The sequence below is a fragment of the Chiloscyllium plagiosum genome, chromosome 5, assembly GCF_004010195.1.
Source record: "Chiloscyllium plagiosum isolate BGI_BamShark_2017 chromosome 5, ASM401019v2, whole genome shotgun sequence".
Lineage (NCBI taxonomy): Eukaryota > Metazoa > Chordata > Chondrichthyes > Orectolobiformes > Hemiscylliidae > Chiloscyllium > Chiloscyllium plagiosum.
In genome coordinates, this window is record NC_057714.1 from 45,361,874 (window position 1) to 45,378,732 (window position 16,859).

The 16,859-nt window shown below is 41.1% G+C and overlaps 1 protein-coding gene across 2 annotated transcripts in view; it reads right to left on the reverse strand.

Moving 5' to 3' along the window:
* Positions 1–16,859, reverse strand: part of gabbr2 (gamma-aminobutyric acid (GABA) B receptor, 2) — a 968,870-nt gene that overhangs the window by 591,978 nt on the left and 360,033 nt on the right. The window lies entirely within an intron of this gene.

Consider the following 16,859-nt stretch of genomic DNA (forward strand, 5'->3'; position numbering starts at 1 on the left):
CCATAAGGGAACCTCACCTCTTCAAAATCTTTTTCTCAAATGTATATAACCTAGGTTTCAGAAACTTGGGTGACCAAAACCATATCTGATTCAAGGCACTGTCAATTTAAAATTTCTGCTGGATACATGGAACAAAGAACAAATGAAAATTACAGCACAGGAACAGGCCTTCCGGCCCTCCAAGTCTGTACCAATCCAGATCTTCTAGCTAAACCTGTTGCCTATTTTCCAAGGATCTGTATCCTCTGCTCCCTGTCCATTCATGTATCTGTCTAGAAACATCTTAAATGACACAACTGTGCATGCCTCTACCACCTCCACTGGCAGGTACCCACCACCCTCTATTGTGAACAACTTTTCACATATATTTCCCTTAAACTTTTCCCCTCTCATCTTGAACTCGTCACACCTAATAATTGAGTCCCCCACTCTGGGAAAAAGCTTCTTGCTATCCACCCTGTTGATACATCTCATGATTTTATAGACCTCAATTAGGTCTCCCCCTCAACCTCTGTCTTTCCAGTGGAAATAATGCCAATCTACTCAACCTCTCTTCATAGCTGGCATGATCCATACCAGGCAACAACCTGATGAACATCTTCTGCACCCTCTGCAAAACATCCACATCCTTTTGGTATTGTGGTGACCAGAACTGTACGCAGGATTCCAAATTTGGCAGAACCAAAGTCGTATACAACTGTAACATGGCCTGCCGACTCTTGTACTCAGTACCCTGTCTGATGAAGGAAAGCATGCCATATGCCTTCTTGACCACTCTATCGACTTGTATTGTCACCTATAGGTTATAATGGACCTGAACACCCAGATCTGTCTGTACATTAATTCTCCCCAGGGCTTTTCCTTTTACCGTATAGTTCGCTCTTGAATTGGATCTTCCAAAATGGATCACCTCACATTTGCCTGGATCGAACTCCATCTGCCATTTCTCCGCCCAACTCTCTAATCTATCTATATCCTGCTGCATTCTCTGACAGTCCCCTTCACTATCTATTATTTCACCAATCTTAGTGTCAACTGCAAACTTGCCAATCATACCACCTATAACCTTTCTCCAGATCATTTATGTATGTCACAAACAACAGTGGTCCCAGCACTGATCCCTGTGGAACACCACTGGTCACAGTTCTCCATTTTGAGAAACTCCCATCCACTGCTACTCTCTGTCGCCTGTTGCCCAGCTAGTTCTCTACCGATCTAGATATTACATGCTGGATTCCATGCGACTTCACCTGCTCCATCAGACTACCATGGGGAACCTTATGAAACACCTTACTGAAGTCCATGTATGTGACATCTACAGCCCTTCCCTCATCAATCAACTTTGTTACTTCTTCAAAGAATTCAATTAAGTTGGTAAGACATGACCTTCCCTGCACAAAACTACGCTGCCTATCACTGATAAGCCCATTTTCTTCCCAATGTAAATAGATCTTATCCCTCAGTATCTTCTCCAGCAGCTCCCCTACCACTGACGTCAGGCTCACTGGTCTGTAATTACCTGGATGCCTTTCTTAAGCAAGGGGGCGGCTTTAGCAATTGTCCAGTCCTCCAGGACCTCACCCGTGTTCACGGATACTGCAAAGATATCTATTAAGGCCCCAGCTATTTCCTCTCTTACTTCCCTCAGTAACCTGGGAGAGATTCCATCCAGACCTGGGGACTTGTCCACTTAATGCCTTTTAGAATACTCAACACTTCCTCCTTCATTATGCTGACTTGACCTAGAGTGATCAAACATCTATTCCTAACTTCAACATCCGTCATGTCCCTCTTCTTGGTGAATACCAACACAAAGTATTCATTAAGAATCTCACCCATTTTCTCTGGCTCCGTGCATTACTTCCCTCCTTTGTCCTTGAGTGGGCCATCCCTTTCTCCTCTTGCTCCTTATATATGAATAAAAGCTTTGGGATTTTCCTTAACTCTGTTTGCTAAAGATATTTTATGATTCTTTTTAGCCCTCTTAATTCCTCATTTCAGATTGGTCTGACTTTCCTGATATTCTTCCAGAGCTTTGTCTGTTTTCAGTTGCATGCTTCCTTTTTCCTCTTAGGTAGTCTCACAATTTCAACTGTCATCCATGGTTCCCTAATCCTGCCATTTCTATCCCTCATTTTCACAGGGACATGTCTGTCCTGCACTCAAATGAATCGCTCTTCAAAATAATTGTTTGTGGATCAAATTTAATCTCGATCAAATGTGGATTTACCCTTAAACAGCTGCTCCCAATCCACATTCCCCAGCTCCTGCTGAATTTTGCTGTAGTTGGCCTTTCCCCAATGTAGCCTTCTTTCTTTAGGATCACTGTTGTCTTTGTCTGTGAGTATTCTAAAACTAAAGGAATTGTGCTCACTGGTCCCAAAGTAATCCCCTCCATGTGGCCGAGCTCATTCCCATACACCAGGTCCAGTATGGCCCCTTCCCGAGTTGGACTGTTTACATACTGCTCTATAAAACCTTCCTGGAAGGTCCTTACAAATTCTGCTCCATCTAAACCTCTAACACTATGTGAAACCCAGTCAATGTTGGGAAAATTAAAATCTCCCATCACCACCATCCTGTTGCTCCTACGTCTTTCCATAATCTGTCCACATATTTGTACCGCTATCTCACGCTTGCTGTAGTACAGTGCCACCATTGTTACAACACCCTTCCTATTTCTGAGTCCTGTCCATTTTGCCTCATTACTCAAGTCCTCCATTGTGCCCTCCTTCAGCACAGCTGTGATATCGTCCTCCCTGACCAGTAATGCAACTCCTCCACCCCTTTTACCTCACTCTCTATCCTGCCTGAAGCATCAATATCCTGGGATATTTAGTAGCCAATCTTGCCTTCCCTCAACCAAGTCTCAGTAATAGCAATAACATCACACTCCCAGGTACTAATCCAAGCCCTAAGTTTATCTGCCTTACCTACTGCACTTCTCATGTGAAAACAAATGCACCTCAGACTACCTGTCACTTTCCGCTCATCATCTGCTCCCTTAGCCAGCTACTCTTCCCCTTAGTCATGCTAACTTCATTATCTAGTTCCTTAGAGAATTTAGTTACTACCTCTTTACTGTCCACTAACCTCCTCATTTGATTCCCATCCTCCTGCATGGTTTTCCCCACTTTATCTGCAACTACAGGAAAAACCAGCAAGTACCAGGTTTGGGAATCAGGGTTGTGGCTTCATTTCAGCTAAAATGTGGAACAGCCCTTTCAATTCAGTAAAAGTTCAAGTCCATTTATCAGGAAACCCAATAATGTGAGGAGGATGTGGGCTAAATGGTGTGTCAATAGACAATAGACAATAGGTGCAGGAGTAGGCCATTCTGCCCTTCGAGCCTGCACCACCATTCAATATGATCATGGCTGATCATCCTTAATCAGTGTCCTGTTCCTGCCCTATCTCCATAACCCTTGATTCCACTATCCTTGAGAGCTCTATCCAACTCTTTCTTAAATGAATCCAAAGACTGGGCCTCCACTGCCCTCTGTGGCAGAGCATTCCATACAGCCACCACTCTCTGGGTGAAGAAGTTTCTCCTCATCTCTGTCCTAAATGGTCTACCCCGTATTTTTAAGCTGTGTCCTCTGGTTCGGCACTCTTCCATCAGCGGAAACATGTTTCCTGCCTCCAGAGTGTCCAATCCTTTAATAATCTTATACGTCTCAATCAGATCCCCTCTCAGTCTTCTAAACTCAAGGGTATACAAGCCCAATCGCTCCAGTCTTTCAGTGTAAGGTAATCCTGCCATTCCAGGAATTGACCTCGTGAACCTACGCTGCACTCCCTCAATAGCCAGAATGTCTTTCCTCAAATTTGGAGACCAGAACTGCACACAGTACTCCAGGTGTGCTCTCACCAGGGCTCTGTACAGCTGCAGAAGAACCTCTTTGCTTCTATACATTTATACAGATCTGACTGCTAAGAAGGCTAGTATTGTATGTCATGCTTTTGGATTGATGCTGGCATTTGTGGACTTTATTTAGATTTCTTATTGTGCTTGTTATGTGGTATCCTTTATTTTAGGAGTAATAGTAATAATCTGCCTTAGGGCAGGTCCTCTGCTCATTTTCCCAGGTATCACACACTTGCATTTTCTTTTTCAGTTGCTCATCTGAGCTTAGACTGTGAACAATCTACCTTTGTTGCCTTTTCTGGATAATATTCTCTAATGATCTTTCCTTCCCAACTATTCTGACACCATCTTTATGACTTCTATGTTTTCTCCAGCTGATCTACTCAATCCTTCTCCAGAACCACATTTCATTTCTCCTGATTAAATGTTTTTCTCCAGACCTACATTAAGGCACTCCAAATCCCTGCCTTGATATTTCTTTTCATAAGATCTCTATTCACTTTTTTACTGGACAGTTGTTAATATTTGGAGAATTTGCACTCTGCCCATACTATTCCAGCTTTAATTAATTTTCGGCAGTAACCATTTTCTGACAAGATGCTTCCCAGCTATTTGCATTGTGATACTGTTCCAGGTGAATGTTAACCTTGACTTTGTAAAAAAAAATACCTTTTGCAATTTTCACATTTTTTGTCTCTTTCACTTTAATTTTCATTCCATAATATCTCACCTCTTAATTCAGGACAAACACAAATTTCAAATGATTACGGCAATTTATATTGCAGGAGAAAAGGGCGTTAATTGGAGACCAATTACCTTGAAGAGTTTCTTCCTTTGGAGCTCTGTAGTGAAACATAACTGCATGATGAATAGTCATTTATGGAAATCCAAGGGGCATATATACCATGGTTTATAAGCCCTTTCAATTTACACCAGTTCAAGAGGAGGTCTCTGCTTACATTTAAATGTAATTGTCCTTTTATAAGACAACAGTCTCCAAGCAGAGAAATTCTCAGGAATCTAAAGTCCTTAACTATTTTGGTGGAAACCACCTTGGTCATTGTTTCAGAAAAGGCATCAAAGTTAAAAACATCTCCCGCTGGTCACTTGTTGTACCAATACCTGCAATTAAAGATTGGGAACTTAATAACAGGTGCAACCAGTAAAGAGAAGCGTAAGGTTGATCTCCAAGCAATGCATCATCTCACTTTGAAAAGAGATCACCATATTGCCATTGAGAAACTTCATCTCCCTGCCACTAACCAATTATTAATTAAACACTTATTGAGCTTGTTCAATGGATATATTAGTAAACGTTTCTAGTGGGTTGTATTTTTAAAAAAGAAGCTTCTTCATGATTTTGAGGTGTACTGAAACTCGTATATTTAATCATAACATAATTAAGCCAATGAATGGAGAAATAATGCAATAGTATAGTGAAATTTGTATGTATTTATCTAACTGTGACCTTGACAGTAAAAATATCTGTTTGTATGTGTGAATGAAGCAATGACAGAATAAAAACCAACATTCCCAACATGACTATAGTCGATGTTAAAGAGAAAGCTTCAAATTGAGATAATCAGTCTCATCATGATAATGTTTGTATAACACATTGTCACAGTTCAGCACAGATTGCACCATTACACATCTTTGACAGAAAAATAAGTTCTCAAGCAATTTAAAAAGAATGTGTTTCTTTCTGTTATATTCCAAAATTGACTTCTTTCTTCATGCATGTTCTCCTCAAACTGTAGGAGAAGAAGTACTGTAAATTGACTTTTGACTTGTCTTTCCCATGAGAGTGCAGTACCACAATGAAATCATGAATAGCAGTGGATTTCTAAATAAAATCATAACCATTAATAATTGAACAACCTTCTAAAATGGACATCTGGCATTTAACCTGCATGAATTGCATATAACAAACTGCAGCCTCTGGTACATGCTAATTCTAACCTTTCTCCTTGCACATGCTGTTTATGGATTTTAGCTTATAGAGATCAACTAAGAGGGATGGAAATGTCAGATAGGATTGTTTTTTATAGCATTTGCCTGAAATACACAAAAAACCATCACTATACCTGATAATCTTAAAAAATAACTTTATGAAGGAACTCAAAATGATTTCCATTTCTCTGTTGTTGGGACTCGGGTCTACTCCATACAGACATATCAAACTTGACTCAGCATACAGAAAGTTCGTTGAGAAGCAGTACATTTTAATTAACCCTTTGGCTATGTGCAGGACATGGTGTCTGGACATCTTTCCTCCGATTTGTGGACAGTTTGTAATGTGACAGGTGTTTGCTTTTTAGGATGCCTTAATCAAATATCACCTATTAGGTTTACACATCACTAACTACATAATCGAGGCACTTAGGTAAAGGATTCTTCGCTACCCTCTCAGAGTTACCTTCCCATTTCAAGAAGCTGAGGAACAGGTTATCTCTTAAATATTAAACGTTCTTTTCCAGCAACCATTTCAATTCTTACAGCAATTCACCTCACAGCGTGGCTTAAAATAATAATTTTTCTGGCATATCTACGGACTCTAAATGACAAAATGTCCCAGCACTTGTCATCTCTGTCATAGCTGCATGGCCAATCTGTTGTTATTGTACGGGAAGAAGGTGAGATTGTTGTTTGGTCTTTCTCAGCAAAGTATGAAAGAATTACATATTTTAAAAAAGTTATCTATCAGAATTTCTAACGACTGATATTAGGTGCCCACCATGGATGAACCTATTCAAGTTGGTGATAAAGCATAGAAGATCTCCATGTGAATCTGCCAACAATCAAGATTATTTTCACAAATAATGCAATTGGTAGATTCCATGACACCATTTCTTATGGTTCGATCCATTAGATTGTTGATGAAATTATTGAACAGAATGGGTGGTAATCCATAACTTTGAATCATATTTGGCAGAAATAGATTCAATGTGTCTCAAACATAAATGAAAGAAAATTTAAATTTTTAAGTGTCATTTGGATAGTTGTGGGTTTGTCCGATTTATTTCTCCCAAATGTACATTATAATGATTATTTTCAAAATTATCACGTGCAAATAAAGACACTTGTGAAGTTTTTGCTTCGAAAATCCAAAGCAGAAAGCAAATGGGGAACAATGCCATCTCCCAGTTCCCTTCCAAGTCATACATAATCCTGACGGGGATCAAATTCCCGAACTACCCTCCTAATAGCACAGAGAGTGTATGACATGGTCTGCTGCAGATCAATGCAGCAGTTACTATCACTTTCCTATGGACAGACTGTGACGGACAATAAATGCTTTCCTTGTGAGCAAGACCCATTTTCCATAAAGAAAAAGAAGCAGGTGAGTTGGTAACCTACAAAGACACATATTAAAAACCAATTAATGAAAGGACTTTGGCAAACTTGACCAAGTCTTTTGAATCGAACTGATCTGAGATTGGAAGGTTTGATATGCTTTCAGCAGAACACAAACAACAAAGCTACCTTCTGGACCCAGGAGAAGCAAAAAGAACAACTAACAACCTGTTTAGCCAGAATATACAAAACCAAAGCTAAAAGGAAGCTGCTGGAGAGTGAAAACCCAGTCAGCGGTACCCCAAGATAACACCCTAGCCCTATAATGAAGTCCATTGATACAAAAGGGAATATTTGTCTGGTATGGATGTGCTCTTGGTTTAGTACAGCTGGGCAGGAAGAGTGAGCACTCAACATTCAGGCATTAAAAAGGGTTGTCAACCTCTGACACAAGAACAGAAGAAGAGTGGGCAAGATTGCCAATCATAATAGCATGGTCTCCTGTGCAAAACAAAGATTGCAGCATCAATCTGAGAAATTGGATCCAGGGGCAATGAGGGGCAACAACTGCCACTTGAAAGGAAGAACTCTGGAGATCAAGGTGGTACAGGAAATAAAGGGAATTGAGACAAAGGAGTCATATCCTCAATATAGTATCTACCAACAAGGTCAGGCTATATGGAGATGACCCAGTGCTGCAGGGCACTATGTATCACTAGCATCTCACAGAGACCTCTGACGCTGTTGCTGAAGACCTCACTGTGTACATTGATCTCATTGAAACTTAGAATATACTGAGGCCTGGATAGAGTGGATCTGGAGAAGATGTTTTACTCGTAGGAGATACCAGAACCCAAGGGCACAGCCTCAGAGTTAAAGGTCAACCCTTTAGAACTAAGGCAAGGAGGAATTTTTTCAACCAGAGGGTAGTGAATCTGTGGATCACTTTGCCACAAAAGGCAGTGGAGGCCAGGTCATTGAGTGTATTTAAAGTAGAAATAGATGGGTTCTTGATTAGATAGGAGATCAAAGATTATGAGGAGAAGACAGGAGAGCAACATTGAGAAACATATCAGACATGATCAAATGGCGGAGCAGACTTGATGGGTTGACTGGCTTAATTTGCTACCATATCTTATGATCTCAAAGTTCAATGTATTACCACCACAACAAGATCTTCCTTATTTAACATGTGGAATTTTGCTAGATCAAAAATAGTTTGTAAAAGGGCACTACTAAGTGAAAATGGCTTTAGTTTTCAATTGCCAAGCCAAGGTAACCCATATGGAATATATGAAACCAGCTGATTAGAAATTTCCATTTCAATCAAAAGTTGTGAAAATGTCATGAAGCATCAAGAAATTCACGCATCTGATTTATAACATTGACACCAAAATCTATCAAGTCTCTTTCTCAATGCTGCTGTTCCAAGGAAAGTTAAAAAATCACACAACACCAGGTTATAGTCCAACAGGTTTAATTAGCACACTAGCTTTCGGAGCGATGCTCCTTCATCAGGTGATAATGGAGGGCTCAATCCTACCACAGAATTTATAGCAGGAATTTACAGTGCGATGTAACTGAAATTATACATTGAAAAATTGATTGCCTGTTAAGCCTTTCATCTGTTAGAATACAGTGATAGTTTCACTTCTTTCATGTGTAAATCACAAAACCCTTTTTTTTAAAGTTGCATTCTCGGGTTAGCTGTTAACAATGGTGATAGCTAGACAATATGTTGAAGGTGTTGGCCTCCTGTGTTCTCTGTCTATGCCATGATGTTTAGATTGATTCTAATCTAAAAAGTGAGATAACGGAGTTTTACATAAATTCATGCAGTTTTTGAGCTCAGAGTTCTACATGAATGCATGCAGTTTTTGAACAAAGTACAATGTAACCCTGAAAGTACAAGTACAAAATATATGTGTGCATGTTGGTCTTTGTCTGTCTGTGTATGTGTCTGTCTGGGTTGGGGGTTTTGAGTGCGAGAAAGTGTATGTGTGTGTGTGTAGTGAGTGTAGAGTGTCTTAAGTCTGTGAGAGGGTGCATATGTGAGTGTGGGAGTGTGTGTCTGTAAGGGTGTGTGTGGGTGTCTGTGTGCACGTTTGTGTGTATGCGTGTATGTGTGTATGTGTGTATAGGAGTGCCTGTGTGAGTGTGTAGGAGTACCTGTGAGTGTGTATAATGCAATGGTGGTCACCTGTAATGTGACATGGACCCAAACTCCTGGTTGAAGCCCTCCCTATGGGTACCGAAATTAGCTATCAGCTGCCTGTCCCGAAGTCTACCTTGGAGGATGGTCACCCGAAGGTCCGAGGCTGAATGTCCTGGACCACTGAAGTGTTCCCCAACTGGGAGGGAACCCTCTTGTCTGTTGATTGTTGTGCAGTGCCCATTCATCCGTTACCGTAGCCTTTGCTCGGTTTCCCCAATGTACCATGCCTCAGGGCATCCTTGCCTGCAACGTATAAGATAGACAACGTTGGCTGAGTCACATGAGTACTTGCCATGTACAAGGTGGGAGGTGTCCCCTCGCGTAATGGTGGTATTTATGTCCACACTCTGACACGTCTTGCAGCGCCTACCATGACAGGGTTGTATGGAGTTGTCCTGAGAGCCGGGCTGCTTGCTACGAACAACGCTCTGTTTGAGGTTTGGTGGTTGTTTAAAGGCAAGTAGTGGAGGTGTGGGGAAGGTCTTGGTGAGGTGCTCATCCTCATTGACAATGTGTTGCAGGTCACGAAGAACATGGCGTAATTTTTCAGCTCTTGGGAAATCCTGAACAATGAAGGGTACCCTGTCGGTTGCAGCATGTGTCTGTCTCCTCTGGCGGTCGATGAGTTGAGCATCGTACCCCGTTCTTGTGAGGGCATCCTTGAGTACTTCCAGGTGTCCATCACGTTCCTCCTCATCTGAGCAGATCCGGTGTATGCGTAGGGTTGTCCATAAGGGATGGCTGTGTTAATACATTTTGGGTGGAAGCTGGAGAAGTGTAGCATTGTGAGGTTGTCTGTGGGTTTGCAGTAGAGTGTGGTGCTGAGGTGTCCATCCTTGATGGAGATGTATGTGTCCAAGAATGAGACAGATAGTCGAGAGTAGTCCATGGTGAGTTTGATGGTGGGATGAAACTTGTTGATGTCACTGTATAGTTTTATCAGTGACTCCTCGCAATGGGTCCAGAGGAAGAAAATGTTGTCAATGTACCTGGTGTACAATGTTGGTTGGAGATCCTGCATAAAGAAGATGTCTTGTTCGAACCTGTGCATAAAAATGTTGGCATATTGGGATGCAAATTTGGTCCCCATGGCTGTTCCGTGTGTCTGGATGAAGAACTGGTTGTCAAAGGTGAAGACGTTATGATCGAGGATAAAGCGGTTGAGTTGTAAGATGGTGTTTGGAGATTGGCAGTTGTTGGTGTTGAATACTGAGGCTGTTGCTGCGATGCCATCATTGTGGGGGATGTTGGTGTAGAGTGTGGAAACGTCCATTGTGACGAGGAATGTTCCCGTTCGACTGGTCCGTGGGTGCTGAGATTCTGTAAGAAATCCGTAACGTCGTGACAGAAGCTGGAGATCCCCTGTACAATAGGTTTCAAGATGCCTTCCACATAGCCGGAGAGATTCTCACATAGGGTCCCATTGCCCGACACGATAGGACGTCCTGGTGTGTTGGCTTTGTGTATCTTTGGAAGGCAGTAGAAATCGCCTACATGAGAAGTACGTGGGATGAGGGCGCGTAGGGAACTCTGAAGGACTGGATCCAAAGTTCTGATCAGTGTGTTTAATTCTCAGGGGTGTTCTTTGATCGGATCAGCTGGTAGTTGCCTGTAGTGTCGCTGGTTGTTCAGTTGTCCGTACACTTCCTTGCAGTGATCTGTTCTATTCTGAATGACAATGGCTCGTCCTTTATCTGCTGGTTTGATGACAATGTTGTGATTGGTTTTGAGAGCCTGGATGGCATTGCGCTGTGAACGGGTGATGTTTTGTTCTACCTTGTGGGTACAGCTGATGAATTTATATATTTCCTGACGGTTTGGGCATACATGTCAAGCCCAGGGCAGCAGACCTCCGGTGGGGTCCAAGTTGACACCTTCTTTGGTCGCTCCTCTACAGATCCCTGTGATGACTGTTCCAGTTCATCAGTGGGCTCATTGGGATAACTGCTGGCACCTTGAAAGAATTCCCAGAGTCTCATTCATCTGATGAACTCCTCCATGTCTGCTGCCAGAACCAACGGGTCCATTTTGGTGGTGGGGCAGAAGTTGAGACCCCTACTCAGGACTTCAATCTCTTCCGGTCGAAGGGTGTGGTCCGATAAGTTTCCAAGGAAAAAAACCCTATGTATGCCTGCATTTTCTGCTTCTTGTTGCATTTTTTTAATCAATAAAGCTCTTGGATTGTGGCGGTGGAGGGGACAGAAAAGGAGAGTGAGGGATGTGGAAAAAGAGCTCATAGCCTTGGCAGCAAGGTAAATCTCCTCGACACCAGTTTTAGTACAATCACATTGGTGCTACAACATGGTTACCAGAACTGCACACAGCAATCTGGTTGTGACCTAACCAGCATTTTAAACATTCCCAGAAAATACCCTTGCTCTTGTTTTCTGTGCCTCAGCTGATAAAGATCAGTATCCCATATGCCTTCCCAATCACCTTCAATATCTGCCCAGCTACATTCAGTAGATATGCACTTCAAGGTCCCTCAGGTTTTCAGAACTTTTCAGGTTTCAGCATTCATGGTATAATCCATGAAGGTTATTAACCTTCCCCAAGTGCTTTATCTCAGACTTTTCTGAGTTGAATTCCATTTGCCACTACTCTACCCTGCTGGCTAGTCCATTGATACCCTCCTGCACTTTATAGCTATCCTCCTCACAATGTGTCACCTTACCAAATTCTGTGTCATCTGCAAACCTTTTGATCATGCCTCTACATTGAAATCCAAATCATGAATGTACACCATAAACACAGAAAGGAGTTTTTCAGAGCAGTTCAGAGAACAAGTCATTTCAGTACTTTAGTTTTTTCAGTTTTGAGACCAGAAGGATATGGTTAGAAATCTGCAGGTTATTAGTAGCTGAGAAAATCCAAGTTTCCAGTTTTGTGGGTATCCATGTCAGAAGACTTCACAGTTCACAGGAAAGAAAGTGGGGAGAATCAGTTAAGTAGAAAGTAAAGATTTAATATAGTGGGGTCATTTCTGTGGACTTGTATTGCTATAAGTTGATTGTATTTGGAAAAAGCTTGAATGCTTTGTTTAAAATTGCAAGTTTAAAATTGTTTTTCTTCCATAATCTTGACAGAAGCTATAAAAGCTATATAATGTTCTACGATGTGTTCGAATATTCAAGTCTTGAGGTAACAAAAAACATAAATGAGGGTTTTATCCAACGAGCTGAGTCAGGGGCAGAGATGGGCAATGCTATATAGTTAAAAATATAAATATCTGAGCAATGAAATAGCTATGCGCTTAGAAGTTCATCTTGGGATGAGGAACAAAAACGACATCAATTTTGCAAACAATTCAGTTCAGCCTCAAACAGCTGCCAAGTCAGTAACTAGATTACAGAGTTTACAACAAGGAGATGGAAAACAAGTTTCAGATTTCTTAATACTCAATTAGAGGAAATTACTGCTCATCCAGAACTAAACATTGGACAAATAGTCTAAGAATTCAGCAACTAGTGTGTTATATGTCAGGAATCTAGTTGGTGGAGGAGAGAACTCTCACCAGTCTTCACAGATATTTTCTAATCAGTTTGTTCAGAATTGTTATTGTAAATTTCTGGGAGCAGGTGGAACTTGAACTAGGCATCCCGGCTCAGAGAGAGAGAGACACTATTCCTGCAAAACGTGGGTTGAGCCAATAATTGTAAACTTTTTTGTCCATATAGAGTTGCACATCACTTCTAACGCAACAACCTTCATTTCAGACTATGTCTAATTATATGGATCCAGTGAATCACCAGTTATTCCCCAACATCTTTATACAATTAAACATAATTAATATTCAATTATCACATTGGAGGAGACAGGAAAAGTGGTGGAGAATTAGAGCTGGGGGTTCTCAGCATGCATGTGAAACATAAATTTATGTTTCCACATGATATCAATGGGGCAGTATGGAGATGAGAATTAGGAGGGAGCCAAGGATACATTTCTCCACAGGGATCCTAACACTGATTATGATGATTCAGACAAACAGTGTAAACTTTTGATTCTAACACAAATAAAAGTGGTGAACATTTCCAAAATATATTTGCAGACTGCAACAGTGACTGCAGATAGTTAGTTATTTATTTTCACATTGAATTAGCCACTTACTGTTAGCTAACATATTTCTTTACTGACTTTCTTATTAGAAAATGTTTCAACTCCATCAAACCTTCTCTAGCTAATAATCCCTTTTTCCTAAACAATTTTTATGGTCATGCCTTTGAATTCTGGCATGATGTTTCGCAGATTCATTTGTGAACATTCTCAGTTTATCTCCTTTGGTAATATTCGCATATTTCTGTCAGAACACCTACGTTCAAATCATCCTCATTTGAGAAGACACAATTAGTGCACAACCAATGGGATATTCTTTATCTTGCACTGTTTACTTAATTCAACTTTTGAAGAGATGGAAAACTAACAGCAACTGATCATCTGGCTGTTAAAGTCAATGCAATGGGAAATCAAGCTGAGTGTAGAAGAGAAGGTGATCTGTTATCACCACTCTTCCATCATTGAGAGTTGAAATCTATCAAACCCGCTCAACCTGAGCTCCATGTGGTTGTTCAGTGGCTGTGAAAGATTTTGTTGAACAATTCAGTGGAGGATGTAGTTCTCTTCTGTTGCCCTGGCAAGAATACCATAAACTGTGAAGAATGGAAAAACAGATGACCTGGTTAGTCAGTCATCCACTGCTTGTGGGACTTCGCATGTGCATAAGATGCTTCTTGTATTAGACATTATATACGTAATGACTCAAATGTTAAAATCAAATGATTGCAGATGGTAGAAATTTTTTGAATTATAAACAGAAAACGCTGCTTGTCGTCGGCAAGTAGGTCAGCATTCTGTCACCACAAATGTTGTATGACTTGTTGAGCATTTTCATTTTTATATATCAACAGTTTACAGACTGTGATGTGCTTTGGGTTACCCAAGAGATGTAAAGTACTAGTTATAAGCACTTACTCTTTTTTCTACTTCCATAAGACCACAAGATGTAGGAGCAGAATTAGGCCATTCAGCCCATTGAGTCTGCTCTATTATTCAATCATGGCTGATACATTTCTCAGCCCCATGCTCTTCTCCCCATAACCTTTGAGCCCTTTACTAACAAGTACTATCTATCTCCATCTTAAATACATTCTATGATTTGACCTCCGCAGCATGCTGTGACAATGAGTTCCACAGATTCATTATTTCTGGCTGAAGAAATTCCCGCTCATCTCAGTTCTAAAAGATCATCCCTTCATTCTGAGATTGTGCCCTCAGATCCTCATCTGCCGTACTAGTGGAAACATCTGTTCCACATCCCCTCTATCCAGGTATCTCAGTATTCTGTAAGTTTCAACCAGATTCCCACTCATCCTTCTAAACTCTAACAACTCCTCAACTGCTCCTCCTATGACAGGTCTTTTAACCCCAGGATCATTCTTGTAATCAATATTCTAAATGCAATCTAACCAGAGCCTTATACAGCCTCAGCAATACATTTCTGCTCTTGTATTCAAGACCCATTGAAATGAATGCTAACATTGCATTTGCCTTCCTAACTGCTAACTGAACCTACATGTTAACCTTAGGAGAATCCTGAATAAGGATTACCAAGACTGTTGTGCTTCAGGTTTTTGAAGCCATCCTCCATTTAAAAAATAGTCTATATCTCAATTCTTCCTCCCAAAATGCAAACTTAAATGCTGGATGCAGGTTTGCTCGCTGAGCTGAAAGGTTTGTTTTCAGATGTTTCGTCACCATACTAGGTCACATCATCAGTGAGCCTCTGAATGAAGCATTGGTGGTATGGCCCACTTTTTATTTACATGTTTAGGGTTCCTTGGGATGGTGGTATCATTTCCTGTGGTGGTGTAATTTCCTGTTCTTTTTCTCAGGGGGTGATAAATGGGATCAAAGTCAATTGTTTGTTGATCGAGTTCCAGTTGGAATGACATGCTTCTAGGAATCCTTATGCGTGCCTCTGTTTGGCTTGTCCTAAGATGGATGTGCTGTCCAAGTCGAAGTGGTGTCCTTCCACATCTGTATGTAAGGATACTAGCGAGAGTGGGTAGTTGATGTTCATGTATCCTAGTGGCTAGTTTTCTGCCTGTTTGTCCAATGTAGTGTTTGCTACAATTCTTGCAAGGTATTTTGTAAATGATTAGTTTTGCTTGTTGTCTGTGTAGGGTCTTTCAAGTTCATTAGCTGCTGTTTCGCTGTGTTGGTGGGTTTGTGGGCTACCATGGTGCCAAGAGGTCTGAGTAGTCTGGCAGTCATTTCCAAGAAGTATCTCAGAAACATCAACTAGCCACAAAAAGACACTCTCACTAATATCCATACATAGGGATGAAGGAGGACACCACTTTGACTGGGACAACACATCCATCCTTGGACAAGCCAAACAGGAATGCACAAGAATTCCTAGAAGCATGGCATTCCAACTGGAACTCTATCAACAAACACATTGACTTGGATCTCATTTATCACCCCTGGTGAAAAAGAACAGGAAATGACATCACCACAAAAAATGATGTCACCACAGGAAATGCAAGAAAACCTAAACACATAAATAGACAACGGGCCATACCACCAGTACTTCATCCGGAAGCTCATTGATGGTGTTACCTAGTATGGTGATGAAACGTCTGAAAATGAACCTTCCAGCTCAGCAAGCAAACCTACATCCAGAACCTCAAACTGAGCTACAAATCTTCTCAAAACTTGCTATAACCTCAAACCTTCCCACCTTGTGTTCCATCAGCCACCTTCTTGCCCACTCTCCTAGACTGTCCAAGTCCTTCTTCAGCCTCACTGCTTCATCAAATCTACCTGTCCCTGTATCTTTGTATCACCTGCAAACTTAGCAACAATGCTCTCAGTTCCTTCATCTAGATTGTGAATAAATAAATGAATAGTTGTGGTCCTAATTTGGGCTCCGGTGAAACTACACAAGTCACCAACTGTCATCCTGAAAAGGACCCATTTATTCCCACACTTTGTCTTCTGCCACTCAAGGTCAAAAATCACACAACACCAGGTTGTAGTCCAACTGGTTTATTTGAAAATACAACTTTCAGAGTGCTGCTGCTTCATTAGGTGTTGGATGAATGTGCAGCGCTCCGTAAGCTAGTGTTTTCAAATAAACCCGTGAGATTATAACCTGGTGTCATGTGATTTTTGACATTGTCCAACCCAGTTCAACACCAGCATCTCATCAGTTCTGCCAGTCAGCTAATTTTCTATCCATGCTAGTACCTTGCCCCTTACACCATGGGCTCTTATCTTATTTAGAAGCCTCCTGTGCAGCAACTTGTCAAAGGCCTTTTGGAAATCCAAAGAGCTCTCCTTTGTCTAACTTGCTTGTTACCTCCTCAAAGAATTCTAACAGATTTGTCAGGTATGACCTCCCCTTGATGAAGCTATGTTCACTCTACCCTATTTAACCATGGGCTTCCAAGTATTCTCAATCTCATCCTTAATAATGGACTC